Raw genomic sequence first — 23,277 nt, 5'->3', positions numbered from 1 at the left:
TGTGGGAATCTTCCAAAGAAAGGAAGGAAGTAATCAATTTGGAAATGAGTAACCCTATACATGGATGTGTAGGTCATGCAAAGAAGCAACTTTCAGACACAAACTGGAAGAAAGCCCTCCTGAAACAGCTAATTTCATATAAACATTGAATTACACGAGAGAGAAAAATTCTTTCGAAACAAATACTTTCATATGAACACTGAATTATACAGAAGATACTTTTCTCTACTCAGTTTGTATTCCAAACATTCGTTATGGAAAAAAAATCAGATATCATTCACGGGAGTTCTACATGGTAACAAATAGTACTTACATGGAACACTGTCATCCTCACTGGTAGACACCGATGTTTCGCCGTAAAACACTTGCCTTAGGGCTCTTTAGTACCAATCTGGATAACTTTATAGGAAATACACTGGTATTTAATCAAATAGGTGAATGAATGTCATTATGATGTCATCGATGACATAAGTAGATCAAACTTATTCCGTGACATGAAAAATCGTAATTCATGAATCAAGATTCCTTTCTTTGGAAGATTCCCACATTTTCGTGGATAAAGATGAAGTAGGAAAAAGCCAAAAACTTTCTTTCCCAAAAATTAATCACTCCTAAAAATATAACCCCTTCAATTCAGTTTTCATATCCTTCTGAATCTATCTGAATAAAATCATTTCTCTCATTCATCGAAGAGATGATTTCAATTATGGCTTGCTGTGGGAAGAATTGAGGTTTCTGGAATTTGTTTTCCTATATTTTCAGTTTGCTATTTTCTACAAAACGTACAGACAGGATTATGGTGGTATGAGGAACTCAATAAAAATTATTAATAACTATTGATAACGAGAAAACATGAATATTCAAATAATTTCAATTTGATGATCATCATTTAACTAATTTTTTATGTTTTTGAAATCTGATTATTCTTCTCTCTGGTAGTATCTATTGCATCAAGATGAAAATTATTGGAAATTTTTGTATTACGATCATGCAATTTAAATTTTTTTAATAATTGAATATTACTTTTCGAGTGATTTTTAGACAATTCATATAGAAAATTTAGCTTTCTCAACGAGTATCAAACGATTCAAAGATAACACCTGGGCTGAAAAGTCCTGGGCCTTAGAAAAAAACTTTTTTTCTTCTGTTCAAAATTGGCTTCATTCTTCAAAGTAATCTTCATCAAGAGCCATACAATAATTTCAGCGCCGCTATAACATTTCAATATCACTTTTGTAAAACACTTTATCTTCTGCCTAAAAATAGGCTTCACTTTCAGCAATAACCTCTTCATTCGAGCAGAATTTCTCACCGGTGAGCATTTTTTTGAGGTCTGCGAACAGTCAGTCGTGAGGAGCCAAATCTGGCGAATATGGTATATTTGGGAGCGATTCGAAGCCCATTGCATGCAATTTCCCCATCGTTTTCAGATGCTCTCTACTCAGATGATCGTTTTAATTCCGGAGTAGAGTAGTGTTCGAACATTGCCAAACACTGCTCAGAATCATCAAGACGTTAGTGTCTTTGGTGAACACTATGAACAAAGCTTTCTCATAGTCAAAAGATCATGCGATATAAAGCCAACACACTCTTTCGAAATCTTCACAATGTCAGCTAACTCAAGTAACTTCACTTTTCGATCATTAAAATGTTTTTTTTTTATGTTTTTTGGTGTTACTGCCTCACTTGGATGTCCACTGCGTTCTGCATTATTGATGCCTCTACGACCACGTTTGAAGTCTGCAAACCAACGTTCAATTGTTGTTTCTGATGGAATAGAGTCCTTATAACAGGTTTCAAGCCAATTTTACTTAAGGACAAAACACAAGCACTACAGGAAAATCCTTAAGGCGCTCTTAAAGCGGTACCTGTGCGAAAGTATTGATTCACATTGGATTTGAATCGCTGGGGATTGAATCCATTTGGAAAAACTTTGTCAGGAAGCTCATTCCACATAAACCCCGTTCTCGAAATGAAAGAGTTCTTGAACAGTGGAGTTCGAGGTGTACCTACTAAGTTGAACCTCATAACGATCAGCAGCCACATTCCGTCGCGTATTTCCGATATGTTCCGCTCTTGGTGGAATCAAATGTGAACATTTTTCGTGAAAGTATCTAGAGATGAGAGATGAATCTACAACCTTTTTTCGATGTTACAGACTATCGAAATTAAAAGTGATGTTTCCGTCTCCTATCAGGCGGATGGCTCTTTTCTGGATGGAATCCAACAGTTTCAGGGTATGTTTGGGAACGGAGCCCCATACATGAGAACAATACTCCAAAGAAGGTCTGATCTGAGTTTCATATAGCATCAAAAGTTGCTTTAAGAAACTTTTAAGAAGCAGTCTTTACAATTCCAGCGACTTGACTATGCCAAGACATATTGGAGTTCATTTCAACTTCCAACATCGAAGCAGAAAGTGGAATTGTCTGATTTGACATCATAATATCCGGTTCGGAGATATTGAACTTAGTGGTCTTCTTGTAGAAAACCGGTGCCTGGGTTTTTTTGGCATTGAATTGAACCTGATTACTTTCACCCCAATTTAAAATCACTTCTAGATCCTCATTAATATATTCAACCTCCTGCTGCCGGTGAAGATATGCTTTCGCAGCCAATGTCCTGGGATCCAAATGTAATGACGAGACAAGTGAGTTATCGTCAACAAAGCAATATATTGGATTCTTGGCTTTTCCAATAATTCGTTGATATATAATAAAAAGAGGGTTGGAGATAATATGGATCCCTGTGAAAGACCAGCATTGATAATGACAGTTTTCTCGAGAGGTATACATCGACACCAAAATGATCTGATAAGCCACAACATTGAAGTTTGGCCAGCAAAATCTCATACTACACACGGTCAAAGGCCATGATTTTTGATATCACTGAAAGCAAAGCAACTGGTCTACCAGGTGATTCTCTACCGTGGCTCACCCCTATAACTTTTTTACTATTGGAGGTAGGGAAACGAAATTTGGAGGTTGCGTGTTATGGTTCAATTCAAATTTGTTGACATATTTACTTGCTTTGCCGTACTTCCGGTTTGTCCGGAAATGATCCCAACTTTTGATTTTCAAATGGGATATCCTATATATATTTACTTATTTCGATCAAGAATGACATTACGAATCCAACAATGCTTCATTTGTCGACAAAATAAATAATTTTTATTTCAATTTTTATGTTTTGATTTAGAATGCCTTGGATCGTGTAAATTGATTCGTTCTTGATCAAGTAACATGGAAAAACTATGACTTTGAGGCTTATGACTTCACAGTCGTTTTTGAAATTATTTCACAGTGGCAAATATGCATTTTTTGAGTTAACTTGATTTTTTCAAATGGAAAGGGGGTGGCTCGTCGGCTTTTTGTGAAAGATCATTTTCTTACGAATATTTTCACTTTATTTTCTGAATAATTGCAATTGAGTCGCAAATTAGTCCAATTAGGTTATAAATTTTCAAAATGGCCTCCTTCCTGATCACGGAAAAGTTCAACTTTTTCAATTGTTGCGCGCATCACATTGATAAGTTGTTCTTCAGTGATGTTCTGGAATGCCACCCGCACTTTATGCTCTAGTTCTTCACGAGTAGCTGATGTTGTATTGTAAACCTGATTTTGAATTGTTCTCCAGTGAAAAAAAATCTAGCTGAGTAAGATCTGGTGATCTAGAATATGAAAAAGAAATAATACATTTATGTAAAAATATGACTACTCGAAAATGTACCTCGCAGGCCACTGAATATGTCCATAAGTGCCAATCCACTTTTCTGGGAAGGTGTCATTTAGCTGTTCTCTTACGACTTGGGAATTGTGAGGTGGCGCTCCATCTTGTTGAAAATAGATATCAACTTGGTTAGCCCAGTAGCAAGCTTTCAATGAAATGATTGATATGATTTCTAAGGAACTGTATATATCTTTCCGCAGTCAGTTGTCCGTCGAAAATTATTTGCCTCAAAAGTTTTCCTCCGATAATACCCATCCAGCAATTGAAATCAAATCGCTCTTGACAATTTCTTTCTTGCATCAGATGTAAATTTGTTTGAGACCGGTACCTTTTATCATTCCCATTGAACATACCGAAGTAGGTGAATCGGGTTTCATCTGAATAAATAATTTTGAATGGAAAACGTACATCTTCTCTGTATTTAGTCAAAAACCAGTTGCAATAAGTCGATCTTCGGTTGTGATCGTTATCGTAAAGATGTTGGTGTACTTGGTACTTGAATGATCGATGATTATATTCGTGAAGAATTCTCCAAACGGACGAATAACTTATATCACAATTTGGCGAATTGACACCGTACAATTCACTTCAACATAGACCAACATTTCTACTTCTTTTTCTTCACTGACGATGAAGTTATTGGCATTCTCTTCTGGTTCATTTCGCATTTTTCTTTTCATTTTTGGAAAATAATGCAAAGTGTATTAGGGAACCTCTGAGTATAAATTAGAGCTGAATCAGTTGATTTTTTTCAGTTGTTGTTTTGTTTCTCCGTAAATTAGCAACACGACAATTTTCTCATTTCTTGTATAATGTGACAACATATTTATTAGCCTATTTGTTTAGGTAGTCCTAGCAACAGCTTCAATTGTTTGTCACTAATAACTAGAATAACAGTTGCATAAGTATACTGAATACGTATTATTTGTTATTAGGTATGACCGTTTCTTGCAATTATTTAGAGAAATAGAGAAAATAAAGTGAAAGTCTTTGACATCAAATTATTCCTAAGACAATGATCTTCCACAAAAAGTCGACGAGCCACCCCCTTTCCTTTTGAAAAAAATCAAGTTAATTGGAAAACTTCATATAAGCGTTAAAGTCGCAGTTTTCCCATGATACTTGATAAGGAATAAAGCGATTCACACAATCCATGGCATTTTAGATCAAAAAATGAAAATTGGAATAAATATGATTTTATTTGTCAAATATTGACAAGTGTAGTATTGTTGGACTCAGAATGTCATTCTCGATCGAAATAAGTAAAAATATGTAGGATGTCTCATTTGAAAATCGCAAGTTGGGGTCATTTCCGGTCAAACCGGAAGTACGGCAAAACAAGTAAATATATCAAAACTGTACTATAATACACAACCCCCAAATTTCGTTTTTCTATCTTCGAAAATAAAAAAGTTATTGGGGGGAGCCACCTTAGAGAATCACCCAATATAGTTATTTGGAAGTGTTTTCTTACCCTTTTTTGGAATAGACTGAACGCGAGCAGTCTTTCAACAAGAAGGAAAAAACCCCTACCTTTTGAGACAGGTTGAAAAGTCTTCAAAATACTGATGAGAGTTCATTTGCGCATTTTTTAAAAAAATGACGGGCATTGCTCAGCTTGAACGGCATTCTTTTCCATCAAGAAGCAGTGTGAAACTAAAACTCGAAATTGTTACTTTTCAGCCCATATAGTATAGTATTCGTCATTTGTATAATTACAAATATAGTATCCCATTTGAATAGAAGGTGTTATATTTTTTAGGAGTGATTAATTAATCCCATGTTCTCAGAGCTGAAGTGCATTTTTTGATAGATCAGTGATAGTATATGATTGTGAATATTGATGTGTGAATATTTTTGGGATTCATTGTAAATCATGCCATTCATGTGATATTTGAAATCAATCACGAACATTAAACATGAAAATATACAACTGCGGACGTATTAACGATGAGAAATCAATCAACCTGAATATGTTTGCCATTACTGAACTATAATTGGTTCACTACTAATAATAAGCACATTAAATCAACCAATAATACACGAGAAAATAGTCTAGTAGGTGAGATGAAAGAACTTTCAGATATAATAAACCTCCACATGTAAACTGTGAAACTTTGAAATAGAATAAATATTATTTTTGAGTAACGTTGTTGCAAATGTAATTTGTATCACATTTATTTGAATCTTGTCACATAAATCAATAGATATAGCTGAATAAAATCGTATTTAAAGGCCAAGAAATAAATATTTGTTGGTGAATAATAACAAGGCTGGGTTTGAAAAGTGTTTTGTTATTTGTGTGAAATTTTCCGCTTCTATAATGTTCATGAATGATGAATCAAACATTGAAACGGAAATAAATAAGTACGTTAGAAACTATTTCTATCAGAAAACATTAGTAATATCACATTCCTGAAGCTCTTTTAATTCGTTATAGGATACTTGAAGGAAGTAATTTTCATACGACTGGATAGTTGGATAGGCAAATTTTGTGAAAATAATAATACCATGACCAATACTGGCCGATACGGAACAAATGATTAGTATTGATGCATGTTTTAGGGTGACAAAACCGCTGGAATTGGCAAATCAGTAGTATTTTCAAACTCACTGATACGAAATAAATAAAAAATTGAATAAAACATTTTCGACTTATCCGGTGATATCCTGCATGTGATTTTTTTTTAGTAGAAGACAATATTTCAGTTATGAAAGCAGTCATCTTCTCAATTTGACCGGTAGCCGGTCGGTTCGACGTGGGTGCTTTGTTTACTAACTCAAATCGACCGCCGTGTTGGTCGGTGGTTCAAACCCCAGGCCGAACAATGGATTTTCACTTGCTACCGTTCAACCCGTGTTAGGAAGCAAACGTTAAAAGGTGAGACCTCGTTGGTCCTCAGCTCGCACAAGTTTCGACTTGTCAGGGTTGTCGTTCATAGAGGTGCAACAGCTGTTAATCGGAAAAATTCAAACAGACTACACAATTGAATATTTTGAAAATGATAAGGTTCTTCTTAGTAGGTACTCAAATACGCCTTTTTCAATATATTCTTACGCATTCTCGAATACTTTCTATGTTTTCAATTCTGCTCCATTGAGTTAGAAATGCAAATTATGTCTACCTTGGTGCAAGGTCAAGTTCATCCAAGAAGTTGAAACCAGAGCCTAGAAACAAATTGTCAACAGAGATCGGAGAGCGCCATTTCGTCTTGCCCTAGCCTGAATCACGAATGAAAAAACTCATACAATAGCTTTCTCAAGCGTAAAATTTTACGCTGAAGAAAGTTATTGTATAGCGAAACACGTGTCGCGGTTTTTGTAAAAGCCTATATATTGGAAATCAGACAATAAACTGTATTAATGAGTTTTAATATGGATTTTCATCAAGTATCGGCCAGTTCTATTCAATTATTCAATCGCCAATGCATTGTCTTCAAAGAATGAGCCTGAGTACAAGAAAATAATAACTTCTTCTCCTACGAATACACACGGAACCGAGTCAAAGCTGTTTCAGATTCAGTATAGATATCTTTACCAAAATTACGAAGACACACGGAATCGAGACAAAGCTGTTTCAGATCCAGTATAGATATCCTTGCCAAAATTTAAAAAATTATGTTCCGTTTTGAAGGTCAGCAAATTTAGATCTTTCAAAAAAATTCACCAATACAATACAATTTGCTTGTTATTTGCAAACATTCGTAATACTTCGAAAAAAAAACAATACAAACATTCGTTCTCATGCAGTTCATATATATTCATGTACAGATCATCAAAATGTTTGGCAATTTTTCTTGACCTGGCTAAGGTCTTCGATACTGTTTCGCATCACAAGTTAGTCGTTAAATTAGAAAGGTATGGAATTCGAGAAGTAGTTCCAGACCTTATTAAAAACTATCTCACAAATAGAACTCAATAAGTTGAAATAGGTCAAGTTTCAAGCAACGAATTTATTGTAGAGAATGGAGTATCACAAGGGGCAATATTGTTCCTCATTTATATATACAGTTTGTCAAAATCAGAGACTTCAAGGGACACCTTATTTATTGAGCTCGAACCTACCTGGAACAAAATGCAAAATGAATTTTCTCCAACTATTGTGGATCAACCTTCATAGAATTCTTTCTAAAATTACATAATCTACAATGTAATAATATACAAAAAATTGACAATATGAAATATTTAAGTGTAATTAGAGACAAACATTCGAAATGAAATGATCACGTTACATATATTACAGAAAAAATCGAATATTATTTCATAAATTCTATTTCTTGAGAGACATTCTTACGAATAAAACGCTTATGATGTTATATAACGCAACAGCCGAACCAATTAACATATTGCATAACAGCTTGTGGTGGAACATTTAAAACTACACTTGAAAATCTTCAAACTGCTCAAAACATGTTACTGAAATTGATCTTTAGAAAAAAATGGATTTATTCCACTATTTCATTATACGAAAAGTTGAATGTCATGAAATGTCGTGAGCTCTACGAATATCAGTGCCTTGAAAATATATTTTTTGAAAGTAACACTTTTGAAAATCATAACAGTAGAAAAACCAGATCAAAATAAACCCAAAACATCTATTCACAACTTTTCAAAAAATAAATTAATCAAAGATCGTTCTTTTATTTCTCACCTGAATTATACAAGGCCCTTCCAGTTGAACTGCAATCTACAAAAAAAAAAAATTGTTACTACAAGCAAAACATAAAAAAAAATTATAGTGAGTCATCCCGAAAAATTCGATGTTGTGTTTCTAAAAACTATTTTTTTCATCTTCTCGTCTTCCTGGCTTTCTTTCTGTCTGTTTACTCTGAAACACTCGTTGTAATCAACATTTATTATATAATTACATGAAGAAAGCAGTTGAGATTGGGTCATAGAACAGGCATTTCATGCCTAGATGCCCTCGTCTCTTACTGGAAATCTTCCCTAATAATAATTTATATTAGTTGATAAATGTACACTACACTGAATACATTGAAATTGAAAATGTAAAAGTTCAGTCCTGAAGGTTCGATTTTGATGAAATGAAAAATATTTGAAATTTCCGGCATTCTGAGTTATTAACGGCTTATATCTGGTCAAAATTCGGTCAGAACCTTGGAAAATTACAATCTTGAAGAGTTCTATGAACTGTAGAATTCATGTACGGCTGAAAAAGCATTGAAAAACATGTTTTTCTTCCTTCTTGAAAGACATCAGTCACACATAACCGAAATAATGCTGTTTAGAATCCATTATCGATATCCTTATCGAAATTCAAAAAATGTTGTTTCGTTTTGAAGGTCAGCAAATTTAGATGTTTGGAAAAAAATCACTGATACAATCCCCTTGCGATGCGCCATGGTTTCAATTTGAATAATACATTTTGCTTGTTATTTGAAAACATTCGTAATACCTCACAAAAAAATTTCAATACAAACATAGAACGACAATCCTCAGAAGTCGAAACTTGTGCGAGGTAAATACTAACGAGGTCTTACCTTTTAACGTGTAATTCCTAACACGGGTTGGACGATAGCAAGTGAAAACCGAGCGTTCAGCCTGTGGCTTGAACCATTGCCTCACACACATCGGTCGACTGACTGAGTGAACAATGAAATTTCCGGCATTTCTAGTTATTAACCAAAATTTATTATTTATTGACCAAAATTTGGTCAAAACCCCGAAAAATTACAATCTTGAAGAGTTCTATGAACTCTAGAATTTCGGTACGGTTGTATCCGAACAAGTTTTTCATCCTTCATTCTTTCTCTCATCCTTTTTTTGTATCAAGATGGAGTAGTAGAAAGCCAAAAACTTTCTTTTCCAAAAATTAATCACTCCTAAAAATATAACCCCTTCAATTCAAATGAGATTCCTCTTGGCTGGGATTAAATCAAATAGGTGGATGAATGTCATTACGATGTCATCGATGACATAAGCAGATCAAGCTTATTCCGTGACATCAAAAAATCGTAATTCATGAATGAATTGTGTGTGTTTTCTATAATGTTATCCAATTTGGCACTGAAGAGTCTTAGGGCAAGTGTCTTAAGGCGAAACATCTATGTATACCAGTGAGGGTGACAGTGTTCCATGTAAGTGCAATTTGTTACCATTCATTTGAAGTAGAACTCATGTGAATGATATCTGATTTTTATTCTACAACGAATGTTTGAAATACAAACTGAGTAGAGAAAAGTATCTTCTGTATAATTCAGGGTTCATATAGAAGTATTTGTTTCGAAAGAATTTTTTTCTTTCGTGTAATTCAATGTTTATATGAAAGTAGCTGTTTCAGGAGGACTTTCTTTCAGTTTGTGTCTGAAAGTTACTTCTTTGCATGATCTACACATCCATGTATGGAGTTACTTATTTTCAAATTGAATAATTCTTTCCTTTCTATGGAAGATTCCCTCATCCTTTTTTTTTGTATCAAGATGGAGTAGTAGAAAGCCAAACACCTTTTTTCCGAAAAATTAATCACTCCTAAAAATATAACCCCTTCAATTCAAAGAAAAATACATATTTCTAGAAAATATTGCTTATTGAAAAAAATTGTTATGGATTTCTATTTCTCGTGTGAACAACTTCTGAAGGAAGGAAGAAAGTATATTTCAACTATGTTTCTAGTGTTTGAAATAAAAACTTTTCAAACACATTATTTGTGATGACTTTATGGTGAAAATCTGCCTTTGTCTGGATGAATCGGATCATGAATAATTCTACTGTACATCAAAGTACTCTTTCCGAATAATTCAAACCTTACAATTCAAAATAAATTTTCAAATCCTCTTGAATAAGCTGATTGGTCTTTTTAACTGCAATCCCATCTGGGTTACGAATTTTTTTCTGTGATTCATGGGTGTATAAATTTCATCATCTCTTAATGTTTTGTATTTTTATGTTTTGTTTTATTGTTTTCGCTTCGTTAACAAACACAATAGTATGTACTTTCTGATACGTATGTATAGAGGGTGGTCTGAAATGTTTCCGACCTCAACATGAAGATGGCAGCACGCGTAAATAAAAGCTAGTGAATTTCATTGTTCCTCTATTTACAGTTACTAACCAAACTTTCAGCCATTTTGTCCATTTGGAAAATGGCTTACTACGCATCGTTACTTGACAAGCTGAAGAAAGAACTTGCGGAAAAACGGCCACATTTGCATAAATGAAATCTTGTTTTACCAAGACAATGTATCATCCCACATCTCAGCAGTTGCCATGGCGAATTACGGTTTGAACTGCTTGAACATCCGCCTTACCAGATCTAGCCCCAAGCGACTTCTTTTTGTTCCCTCATCCAAAAATTGTGTTCGGAGGACAGAGATTATTATCACCTGCAATTACAGCGATGGAAGCATTGTTGGGAGACTATGTTGAAAAATAAAATATAACTAAAAAAATGTCTTGTATTTTTGTTAGATCGCCAAAAACAGCATATGCTGAATTTCACCTTCCAGCGATTAGTTCTTTCAACACAATTTTGTTTTTATACATGTGTATCGATAGATAACATCAATATATTTTTCATTAATTATTAATGAATGTAAAACTATTCTCATTCTCCGGTCTCATCAAGCAAGTTTTCCTTATATCACTCATTGTTAAACAGATACACCGTGACAAGGAAAGCAATTTCCATGAATTTTATTATGATGAAAACAGCGGCGGTTTTCATGTATCCGTTATAAGAATGCAGTAAATTTTCTTAGGTACATTCTAATCTGGAAGACAAATTTATAGCACTCCTGTAGCTTAGGGGGACAATAAATCCTTTCTGTATAGACATATAAAATGGGTGATGTATTTTTCTATATGAAAATTTTTGTCGTCACATCCACACTGCAACTCATATATTGATAATAAAAGGATTCAAGATATGATTTCATAATGTTTGAATAATTGAAAGAAACATAAGCGGGGTGTAGGGAGTTTACCTGTACTATTATAAAAAAAATGAATAATTATGCGGTTTGCATAGGAGTTTGCTCTGTATGATCATCAACTACGTAACTACTCAAACATTCGCTTGGCAATAAAATATTAGGTTTAAAAAAGACAAGATATTCAAAAAAATTATATAAATATTTTTTTTTACCAAAATTCACCCCAAACTCACTTTTCTTTCATGAATTTTTGAAGTCAATGCACTATTAGCGTTTGATGATCAATATTCACTTTTCTTCGATGATTTTACAATAGGTTGACCACTAATATAGGGTGTTTCAAATTCGATCTTCACCATTGGGATCTCGGAAACTGTGAGAGATACGAAGATGGTTAAATTGGGGCAAAGTTGCGCATTTACCTGAATAACAATATGCCGTTGGGGAAGTGAAATTTAGGAACATCAAAGTCAATACCTTTTATGATAAGAATACATTTTTTTCAATATCTCCAATTTTTCAAAAAAGAATGATAACTTATGATACATTATTGAAAAGGTAAAATCTAGTTCAATTCAAAACAGAAAGAATCCAGTGTAGCGCCCATGAGAAAAAAAATATGTTGATGATGATGGCCGAAAGACGAAACGTCGGAAAGCAAATCTGAAAACACCATTATGTAGCAGGAAAAAAGTGACAATGTGGAAGTGCAATTTATTTTCGAATCCTTCGAATCCTTCGAAAAATAAAGCCAGAAAAAAATAAAACCATTTCCCAAAATTTCAGTTTTGTCTGGATATCTCCTGATACACTCGGTATTTCAGAATTTTCTCAACGGCGTATTGTTAGTCAGGGAAATTCGCAACTTTGCCCCAATTCAACCATCTTCGTATATCTCATAGTTTCCGAGATCCCAATGGTGAAGATCGAATTTGAAACACCCTGTATAATAAGTGCAGTTCTCATCCACTGTATTGATAGGCTGCACGTGTCAACTAGGAATCAAATTTTTGACACGAAATTGAACGTTTTTGTTACAAAATTATTCAGGGAATAACTGAATAACTGAACAAAAATTCATTTCGAAAATGAAAATGAAATGTCTCTATTTATGCTAACAATAAAGAAGTTGCGAACATATTGTCGTCGAATTTATAACCAGAGGAATCGAAAAACATGTATTAATCTCTCATTGGTTGCAAGAAGGAACATGTGAGTTCATTTGTGAGGAATCTTTAAATTTTTTTTATGATTAGCTGTTTCTGAACTATCAGAATCGAATACCGCTACTTTTCTGGGAAGTTAATCCTCTGCAAACTCTACGCTATACCTACTGAAAATGACATATTAGTTTTGAAATGCCGAAATGCTTTGAGGATGGAAATCATCAGCAGTGGCTGGTGGTTGACTGAAAGACAAAGGAGAAGAAACAGATATAATAGAAAAAAATCGAACCCTTTAGAGTTGACAATTCTGATTAGTATGCCCACAAATATTATTTCTACAGATAATCAAAACAACAACTTATTCGTTAATCACCTTCATGCAAATTTTTCAGATGCAACTATTAACATAAATGAAAAAAATTTTATTCGTACTTTATTGAAGGTATTTTATGCTGAAAGGTATATAATCAATTTAGTGAATTCAGAAGAATATGTTGTTTCTGGGATTCAGTCTAGTGAAATTAAAAACTGATATTGTTTGGTTGTCCAAGCTTTCGCTAACGGTGAATTAATTTACCGAGAGCTAGAATTCGAAAACTAAATGATAAATCTATAGATACATATTTAGAAATGAAATAGTTTCATAAACGAGTTAATTTGGTATATAAATATTTTTTTGTATATCGATTTTGAAGATATCATGAGAATATCAAATTTTGTGACAGCATGCAATTTACTTCGTGGATAGAGATTATTTTTTGTTTATTTTTTACGACAGCATAGTAATCTAGTGATCTTGATATGACTATTGCGTTATATATTCGAAATATTTTTGTTAATAGATAGAAATAAAATTCACTGAGATAATGAACGATAAAATAGTTTCAATGATTTTTTTGTCCAGATAAGAATATTTCCATAAATTTTAGATTGTTTCGACAGTTCTGTCAGTTTCAATTTCATGTTTCTCATTAGTCAGTTTGCTATGCTTGAAGACTGGCAGTAAAAAATCTAAAGAAATGAACTTTGAACTTCCAAGCCAGTCTCGAATATAACTTCAAACGTTCAAGTATGTCTCGAATATACCTACACAGTAGGTTGAATTGACTGATGCCTATCAGAAATCCAACGCCCTTCGTGCTTTTAGCCAGGGGAGTAGTTGTTTTCTGATATGAATCAGTCCATTCAACCTACTGTGTAGGTATATTCGAGACTGGCTCGAACGTTTAAAGTTCATTTCTTTAGATCAATTTCATGGGTATTATAGCTCCATATCTCAATAAATATTTATTTTACTGTATCGTGGTATATATTGATCGATAGAGAATTTTGTTCTCTATTCATTGAAGCTGGTGGCATCTTTTTCCACCATAATATTGTGCCTCTCATTACTTTGTAATGACGTTGAGCGACTTTCAGCCAATTTTCCTCTACGAATTCAAGTTGAATCAAAGCGGTGCCGAAACGGCCTGAAAAATTGCCATTTGGCAATTATAGTGTTAATGAACGCACTTTTCGACGTTGGTTTGCGGAATTTCGTTCCGGAGATTTCAGTCTCGAAGTAGTTTCAGTAGTAGACCTACAGTGATCTAGGACGACGATTTGAGGACCCTGCTGGTGACTGAGCCATCACAAACGGTGCGTGGAATGGCAGAAGAACTAGGTGTCAGTTCCCATGGGTGTTTTAACGGTTCAAAACGTGTTGTTTCAAGAAGTTCGAAAAATGGGTGTCCCACGATTTGAATGATCGACAAAAATTGACACATTTTGGATAGGATCGTGAAGTAAAGTAGATCGATCATCTATAACAACAGAAGACGTTTAGGACTTTGATTGGATATCGATGAGCCACTCCAAACACTTCCAAAGGGCAAAAACCCATCAAAAAAGACCATGATTACTGTTTGGTGGTCTGCGGCTGGTATGATTCATTATAAATTTCCGCAACCTGGCTAAATCATCACAGTAGAGTCATATCGTGAAAAATGCATCGAAAATTGCATCAGCAGTAACCAGCACTGTTCAACAGACGAGGTTCAATCCTGCTCCACGATAACGCCCGACCGCATATTTCACAAATCATTTTCCCAAAATTGAACGACTTGATCGTCGAAATTCAGCCTCAATCACCATACCCCTCAGAACTCTCGCCTACCGACCAGCATCCTCTCAAGCACTTCGATTTTCCTCACCGGAAGAACCTTCGCCAATCATGACCAGGCAAAACGGCCTTCGTCGACTTCATCGAATACTAAGCACGCAATTTTCATTCTAATGGAATTGATCAACTCCTGTTACATTGGCAGAAGTGAATTGATCCAAATTGGGCTCATTTCGATTGAATCAAATGAACATTCACGGAGATATGACAGTTCGAAGTGGACTCATGGGAATGTACAAAACTTTTGAAACAACTAATGTGAATGCGGCCATGATTAAATGCTTGTTGATTAATTCACTATTGAAGCACGCGAAAAATAATCAATCGATATCAACGGGGTTTTTGTGACCAAGAAATATCTTCCATCTACCACATAGATCGTGTGGTATGCATGAAGTCGCAACTTTGGCCAAACATTGATCAATAATAGTGTCTCAGTCAGTCGTTAGTGAGAATTTGGGATTAAACCTTCGTTGTCGCAGTCAACGCACATACCACTGATGATGTCTGCCACAATACTAGACGAAACGTTTAGTACTTCAGGTTCCTTTGGAACACGATCTACTAGTCTGAATTGTACTTGCTTCAATAATATTTTCACAGTTCTACTGTTTGGAATTAGATATTATTCAGCTTGTCAACTGTTCTTGTTCTTGAACAAAATATGTTCTTAAAATAGGATTAAGTATAACGGAAAGTGGTTATTGTTTTTGTAAGCTCTTACAGCGTTAACTCTATCGATATAACTTCGCACCCTCCACTAAAATAGAATTGGTTCCAAGTTTGTTGCAACCAAACCCGCCTGGACATTACCAGAGCAATATTGTTAAATCAATGTAAAACAATTACCATAACAACCTAGAAGCACTTACTCTATCGACATAATAGAGTATTTCAGCAGTTTGTGAAGTATTAGCGGGGACCGTAACGGCGATTTAACTTTTCATATTTTGAGCTCTAAATTGGATTTACTACGAAATTTAATCAGCAATTATCGGCTGGCACGCAGTCTAAACTGCTTTTACTACCCTAATACGGTGGCAGTAACATAAATATGAATGTGTTGCATGTTCATACGAGGGTTCTGTTTTCCTAGCGCGAGGCGGAAACCGGAAAATGATGGCGATTTTGTTTTGTAGTAAACTTCCAGAGTAGAAGTTAATCCGATTCTTTTAGAGCATTAGACTGAGTGTGTTTATTCCGGTGAAACACTCTGCTTGATATTCTGTTGTGATGAATAGAGGTAATTCCCCAAGAATAAATACAGTTACTTCATATAAGAAGGAAAAACGTCTTCGAAAAGAAAGACTTCTATAACATCCAATGATAATAATGAAATACCTTGGACAACTCACTTTATTATAATATCTAGTCAAGTTTTAGTTTGAACAGTACGGGCCACTTCCAGAAGATGTGTATTTCAGGTCGTCTCTGCGTTTCACTATTGCCATTATCAGTTGCACTGAGAAAACCTCGAGGACATAACTGTGTCATTATGAGAGCATTTGGTCACCCATTTTGCTTTTTATAGATGATCTCAAACTTCATGCTCCTGAAAAAAAAGATTTTTTGAAGGTGGTGAAAGACTACATGTATGCTAGCGATATGAAATTTGGAATGAACAAATGTGCAACTATGTCATCGAGTTGAAGGTTGTTGAACAACACGCCCACTTCAAAGCCCCAAAGATCACATCACTTTTGCGGCAACTCAAAAACAAGTCGATTTTGCAATCAATTGTAAAAGAAGTAACTATACATAGATGTGTAGATCATGCAAAGAAGTATCTTTCAGACACAAACTGGAAGAAAAAGTCCTTCTGAAACAGCTACTTTCACATAAACATTAAATTACAAGAAAGAAATATTCTTTCGAAACAAATACTTTTATATGAACACTGAGTTATACAAAAAACACTTTTCTCTACTCAGTTTGTATTCCAAACATTCGTTATAGAATCAAATCAGATATCATTCACAGGATTTCTACACAATATACTAAATGAAAGATGAAAATTCCACTTACATGGAACACTGTCATTCTTACTGGTAGACATCGATGTTTCGCCGTAAGAGACTTGCCTTAGGGCTCTTCAGTACCAATATGAAAAATATTATGAGTGAATAAAACACACAATGCATTCATTCACGTGACATAAAAAATCGTAATTTATGAATGAATTGTGTGTTTTTTTTCCCGTAATATTATCCAGATTGTTACTGAAGAACTCTAAGGCAAGCGTCTTACGGCGACACATCGATGTCTACCAGTAAAAATGACAGTGTTCTATGTAAGTGAAATTTTTACCTTTCATTTGCACATTATCCTGTGACTGATATCTGATTTAATTCCATAATGGATGTTTGGAATAAAAACTGAGTAGAGAAAAGTGGTTTTGTATAATACAGTGTTCATACGAAAGTATTTGTTTCGAAATAATTTTTCATTCGTGTAATTCAATGTTTATATGAAAGTAGCAATTTCAGAAGGGCTTTTTCTTCCAGTTTGTGTATGGAAGTTAATTCTTTGCATGATCTACACATGTATGTATAGAGTTACATCTTTCAAAATTGATTGCTTCTTTCATTTCTTTGGAAGATTCCCACATTTTTTTGTATCAAGATGGAGTCGTATAAAGCCAAAAACTTTTTTCCCAAAAAATTAGTCACTCCTAAAAATATAACCTTCTCAACAGGAACTTCTGTTCTGCAATTCTTGAACAAACCCAGGAGGTTAGATGGTACAAGCAGAAAGCGAATTCTTAGACTTTGCACCAAATTTCAGAGCAGCAGAAGCAGAATCTGCATCAGGAGAGAAGAGAGGAAACGATATTTCCATGAGTTGTTCCTGCAAAGGCTCACGCTCAAATGATAAGTCACCCAAACCAGAAGCAAAAATCTCTTGCATAGTTGATTAGAAGGTATTCTCAGGAATAACTGATGTATCCTCATATTAAATAGTCGCTACGAGCATCATGGTGGAAATCTTGTACCTTGAATATCTGACAACCTCAATAAGATACGATAAGATACGATTCATCATGTATAGGTCTATCTGTATTTCTATATTCATTAATGTCCGTAAGTATGTCTTTTCAATGAATATATTCATTATTTTCACATTCCCCCTTACTTGGAGGTAAGTGAAAAGCCTCTCTTTCAAAAGTCGCCTGCCGATTTCCGAATGGAAATGTACTCAACCATAGCGGACGAACAAACACCTGTTCTCATGCATAAAGAGAAAAAGCAATATCTAAAAAGTACCTGGTAATTGTCCTGGACCAACATATAAGACGGTTACAAAACAGAAACATGAGAGCACTAATTATCTGGAAGATATTCTTTTGAAAGAAAATTTCATTACATTACAAACCAGCCTGAAGAAATCAGTTGAGAGTTATCGCATTAACGATTGAGGTGGTAGTTTCTACTCAACACTGAAGTTATTACAGACTCCGCAAACCATTTCAACTATAGTACGATATATGATTTTGTTTTCATCAATAATGAAAAATCAGAATACAAATTTAAAACTTTAAGATACAAATTTCAAAACGAAAAATTCAAAATTTTAAATTCAAGATTCGAAATTGAAATTTTTTCAAATTTTATTATATTAGTATATGTATTATTGAATTTTTATATTATATTTTTGAAAAAGCGTTTTTGTTGAGGGATATGTTGTACCTTTATTTTAATGAAGTTGAGTATTTTTTATCTATGATTATTATTTTTATATACATCCTACCATCAGAGTTTACTCACAACTCACAAGCCATTTGGGCCGCGACAATACTTGAAAACAATACCGTAAAGACTCATACAAGTACAAGTGTGGAGTTCTATGGCAAGAAAAACATAATTTCTTTGATTTCTTAGCTCTTTAATTATAAAATGAATTATTAAAAATTCAAATTTAAAAATTCAAAATTTAAAACTTTCAGCGTGCTGTTGATTATTCAACATGCGTGAGAGGTTTATAATATTCAATTATTTGTAGATCATGTATTTTTTGTAGATCATGATATGTAAGGGATTCACCAGAGCAAGGTAGACTTGCAATTTCCAAAAAATTTGTTGCAATTTGACAATCTACACTGAAAAGTGAGGAGATTTGAATACTATGAGTCGCCAAATACAATTTTTATGGCGTACATCTTTTTATTTTCAGTTGTATTTGCACATGTCTATGAAATTTTGGCAAATGTAGCAGTTGAAAATTAAAAATTCGAGATTATTGATATTGATACTGTGAAAAGCCAAATTGCCAAAAATAGTAATTCCTGAAAATATTTTATTTTCTGAATTCCTAGCCTCGGTGCACCGCACTGTAATTATCGATCCAATAAAAGTTCATTTACCTAAATATATTTATGAAATTCGGCAATTAGCGATAATACAATAATGCTGATTAGCATTATTGGACTTCGACCTAGAATCGGGAACAAGAGTGTGTGGGGATTCGGCTGCCACCTTTTAAAGATAACAGATTCATCACCTCTGAAAATGTACCTTCGGTAAGTGTATCTTATGACTTGTATTATTGGCTCGTTGAATCATATTTTTGAAAAAGCGTAACATTGTTGAGGGATATGTTGTATCTTTATGTTGATAAACTTAAGAATTTTTTATCTATGATTATTATTTTTATATAAATCCTACCATCTGAGTTAAAACTCCCAACTCGCGAGCCATTTGGGCCGCGGCAATACTCTGAAAACAATTCCGTAAAGACTCAAACGAGTACAAAAATTCATTCTTTCGTAGGATCCTACAAAAATGTGGAGTTCTATGGCAAGAAAAACATCATTTTTTAGCTCTTTTATTATAAAATGAATTTCTGAAAGACATCTAGTCAGTCTTATCTCGTTAAAATTCTTGTGATTTTGAATGAAGTAAGGACATTTGAGATAACTCTTTCAAATATTCAAAAATCGTGAGTGGAATTTTTGTATATATGATTAAGTTTCGATGTTTCAATGCTTGAATTTTTCATGAATCTTTGGTCTACAAACCGATGAAGAAATAGTGAATTTCGTAAAAATCAGTGATCATAAAGGAAAGTAGTTATTTTATAGTAATTTAATAATATATTGTCTTCACTTATACTGACGGAGTTTAGCTTATGCTACTCTTCCACTCAACCAGTATATAAAAATCAGAATTCAGAATACGAAGTTATGAATCAAAATTCAAAATTCAAAATTCAAAATTCAAAATTCAAAATTCAAAATTCAAAATTCAAAATTCAAAATTCAAAATTCAAAATTCAAAATTCAAAATTCAAAATTCAAAATTCAAAATTCAAAATTCAAAATTCAAAATTCAAAATTCAAAATTCAAAATTCAAAATTCAAAATTCAAAATTCAAAATTCAAAATTCAAAATTCAAAATTCAAAATTCAAAATTCAAAATTCAAAATTACAACTTGCCCTTGATTATTCAAAATGCGTAAAATGTTCGTAGCATTTTGATAGTTTCGAATGAACACCAACAAGATGTATTCTTATTGGTTGTTCGGTTTAAAGTAACCCGTAAAATTCAATTAATTATTCCAGAGCTTTCTTGAGAATGAATTTCATGAAATATTCGCTTTACCATCGAGAGTTAACTAGTTTTGAATATTTTATCTTGAATATGATCGATATGGTGACATTTATTTTCAATACGACTCAGTTGATTGTGATATTGCAAAACGATTTGGAAATTGAATTATATACATTTCCCTTCACGTATACAACTTTCATTCATAGTCAGTAAGGTTTATTTCGATTTTAGTTTTATATCCATTATTATTACCAACAAAAATAATATGGAATATTTAATAATTATATTATGATCCTCTAGTATAAAGTTTTTCCAAGTTCCAGCTTTCCAAAGTCGTAATATTGAATTATGTTAGACAGTTCTAGATTTATATTCGGAATTATATTTCTCAGATTAAGATGTAGCCACAACTTTTTATCGCCAAACTTCAACCTCGCGTGTTGGCGATATCAATATATCGTAGAACATTTTAGTGGATACTTGGATTCAATCGATAAATAATAGGATAATGGCTTCTATAAATACTTTCATAGTGAAGAAGCTCCTAAATATTTTTTCACCATAACATTGGATTTCAATATTATTTTTTGAAAGATTGGTTGCATGGGTAACCTACTCAATGACGTATTGTTATTACCTATTCAAAAACACACGTGCATATGTTTGTTATAATGGATTTTGATTAAATGTCGGTCAGATCTACCATAGTATTGTTGATATATTTATTTTAAAGGATTCATGAAAACTTTTGTATTGATAACATCTTATTTGGACATTTTCGTCAGTGATTTTTGGAAGTTCATCATATTCAAACTATTTTATGTAGATTATGAACATAGACCTGTAGTTCCTGGAAAATTTGTTGGCATTTGAAAATCTACACTGAAAAGTGTGCGGATTTGAACATTTTGAGTCGTCAAATACTATCGTTATAAAGTGCATCTTTTTATTTTCAGACGTAGCAATGTTTTATTTGAACGTGTCTATGTAATTTTGGTAAAAGTAGCAAGTGTATTCTATGGTAAGGAAACCATTATTTCTTGGCACAAACCGATAAAGGGAAAGTGAATTTCGTGAAATTCAGAGATGATAAAGGAAAGTAGTTATTCAATGATGATAAATGTTATAATATATTGTCTTTATTTATACTGGCGGAGTTTAGCTTACGCTAACCTTGCACTTGATCAGTATTACGATCATTCTACAATTGGTATGAGATACGTATCTTCATAAAACAAATCTAAAAGAAAGTTGAAAGAGATGTATAAACGTCTTGCAAATTGTTGTGACCACGGTTGTAGCATTATATATTCATACTAAATTTTGAAAGTGGTAGCATCCTGATATATTTTCCTGAAAAAAGTGGAATGTTTTGATACGGTGAAGATGGTAACCAAAGTTGATATTTGTTATAAACTTGATAACGTGGAGAGAGATTTTCCGTCAAATCTGTTGGTCAAAAAAACTAATCAATACAGTTCATTGTATGATTTTCACAATAAGGGTTTTACAAAAACCGCGGTTTTTAGCGGTATAGTGAAAATCATACAATAAACTGTTTTGATTAGTTTTTTAATATGAATTTTCATCAAGTATCGGCCAGTTCTAATAAAAAAATCTTCCGGTGTTTTATTAACAGATAGTTTGGAAAGGAAATATCTTTGAAACAACTCTCGCCTCTCATGCATTTTCAACCATTCGATGTCATTAATATGAGGTGTCACCTCCTCCCTATATTTGATATAGGGAGGAGACTATACGCACTTTAGACTTTCTGTATACTAGAGCAGACTACATAAACAATCCACAATACCACAATACTATAATATCGATTATATTATAGTGATTCACATAATGTCATTTTAATTTTCTTATTAAGGTAACGCCTATTAGAATATAATTTTCTCAGTATTGCATGAGATTACTCACATCTTTTTTTATTTAAAATTTCAATTTGTCCTATACTTTTAGGCGCTTCACTGTGTGCTCTTCGGAAAAAGGATGGAGAAGTGAGACCGATTGCTGTCGGTCCCTTTTATCGTCGATTGGTAGCTAAACTTGGTTGCATGAGGATGGAATACGAACTAGGATCGATGTTACGTCCACTACAGTTTGGTTTCGGTACTGCAGGTGGATGTGAAGATGTTGCTCATGCTGCTCGTAGATATATTAATCTCCATCCAAATCCCGTTTCAAAAATTTTTCTGAAATTAGATTTCAAAAATGTCTTCAACAGGATTGATAGAAACATCTTGCTTCGTGTGGTTGAAAATTCGTGTCCAGGATGATATTCCTTCTTGAGTCAGTGTTATAAATCAGCTTTCTATTCGAGATTTGGTGAACATCTGATCTTGTCTGAGAGAGATGTTCAACAAGAAGATCTCTCAGGACCAGCTCTTTTTTGTCTGACAATCGACGAACTCACTAGGAGTTCATCATCAGAATTTAATTGTTGGTATTTGACGATAGCTCAATCGCTGGCGATGAAAACCTCAAATGATTAACAAAAAATTATTGATAATTCAAAATATATTAGACTTCAAATGAATTTCGATAAACCCGAGTTGACTACTCTTTCAACTCCGAATAAAATCTCCGAGTATATTATTTTGATATTGGCTCCTGGCTACGTTCAGCTTCTTCCCTAGCTTTTTCAGTTTTTCTGTCATAAGTCAATAGTTTTTTTGATCTTGTCGATTCCGTCCTTCTTTCTATATTTATCAATATCAAAGACGTTTATGTTCTAGGTGAATTACTTTGGCATGCCGCAACTGATATTGCT

Source organism: Leptinotarsa decemlineata, unplaced genomic scaffold, assembly GCF_025532065.1.
Source record: "Leptinotarsa decemlineata unplaced genomic scaffold, Ldec_3_MD MMD2_P_RNA_scaffold_11, whole genome shotgun sequence".
NCBI lineage: Eukaryota > Metazoa > Arthropoda > Insecta > Coleoptera > Chrysomelidae > Leptinotarsa > Leptinotarsa decemlineata.
The sequence above is the reverse complement of the archived record's forward strand: the minus strand, read 5'-3'. Positions refer to the sequence as shown.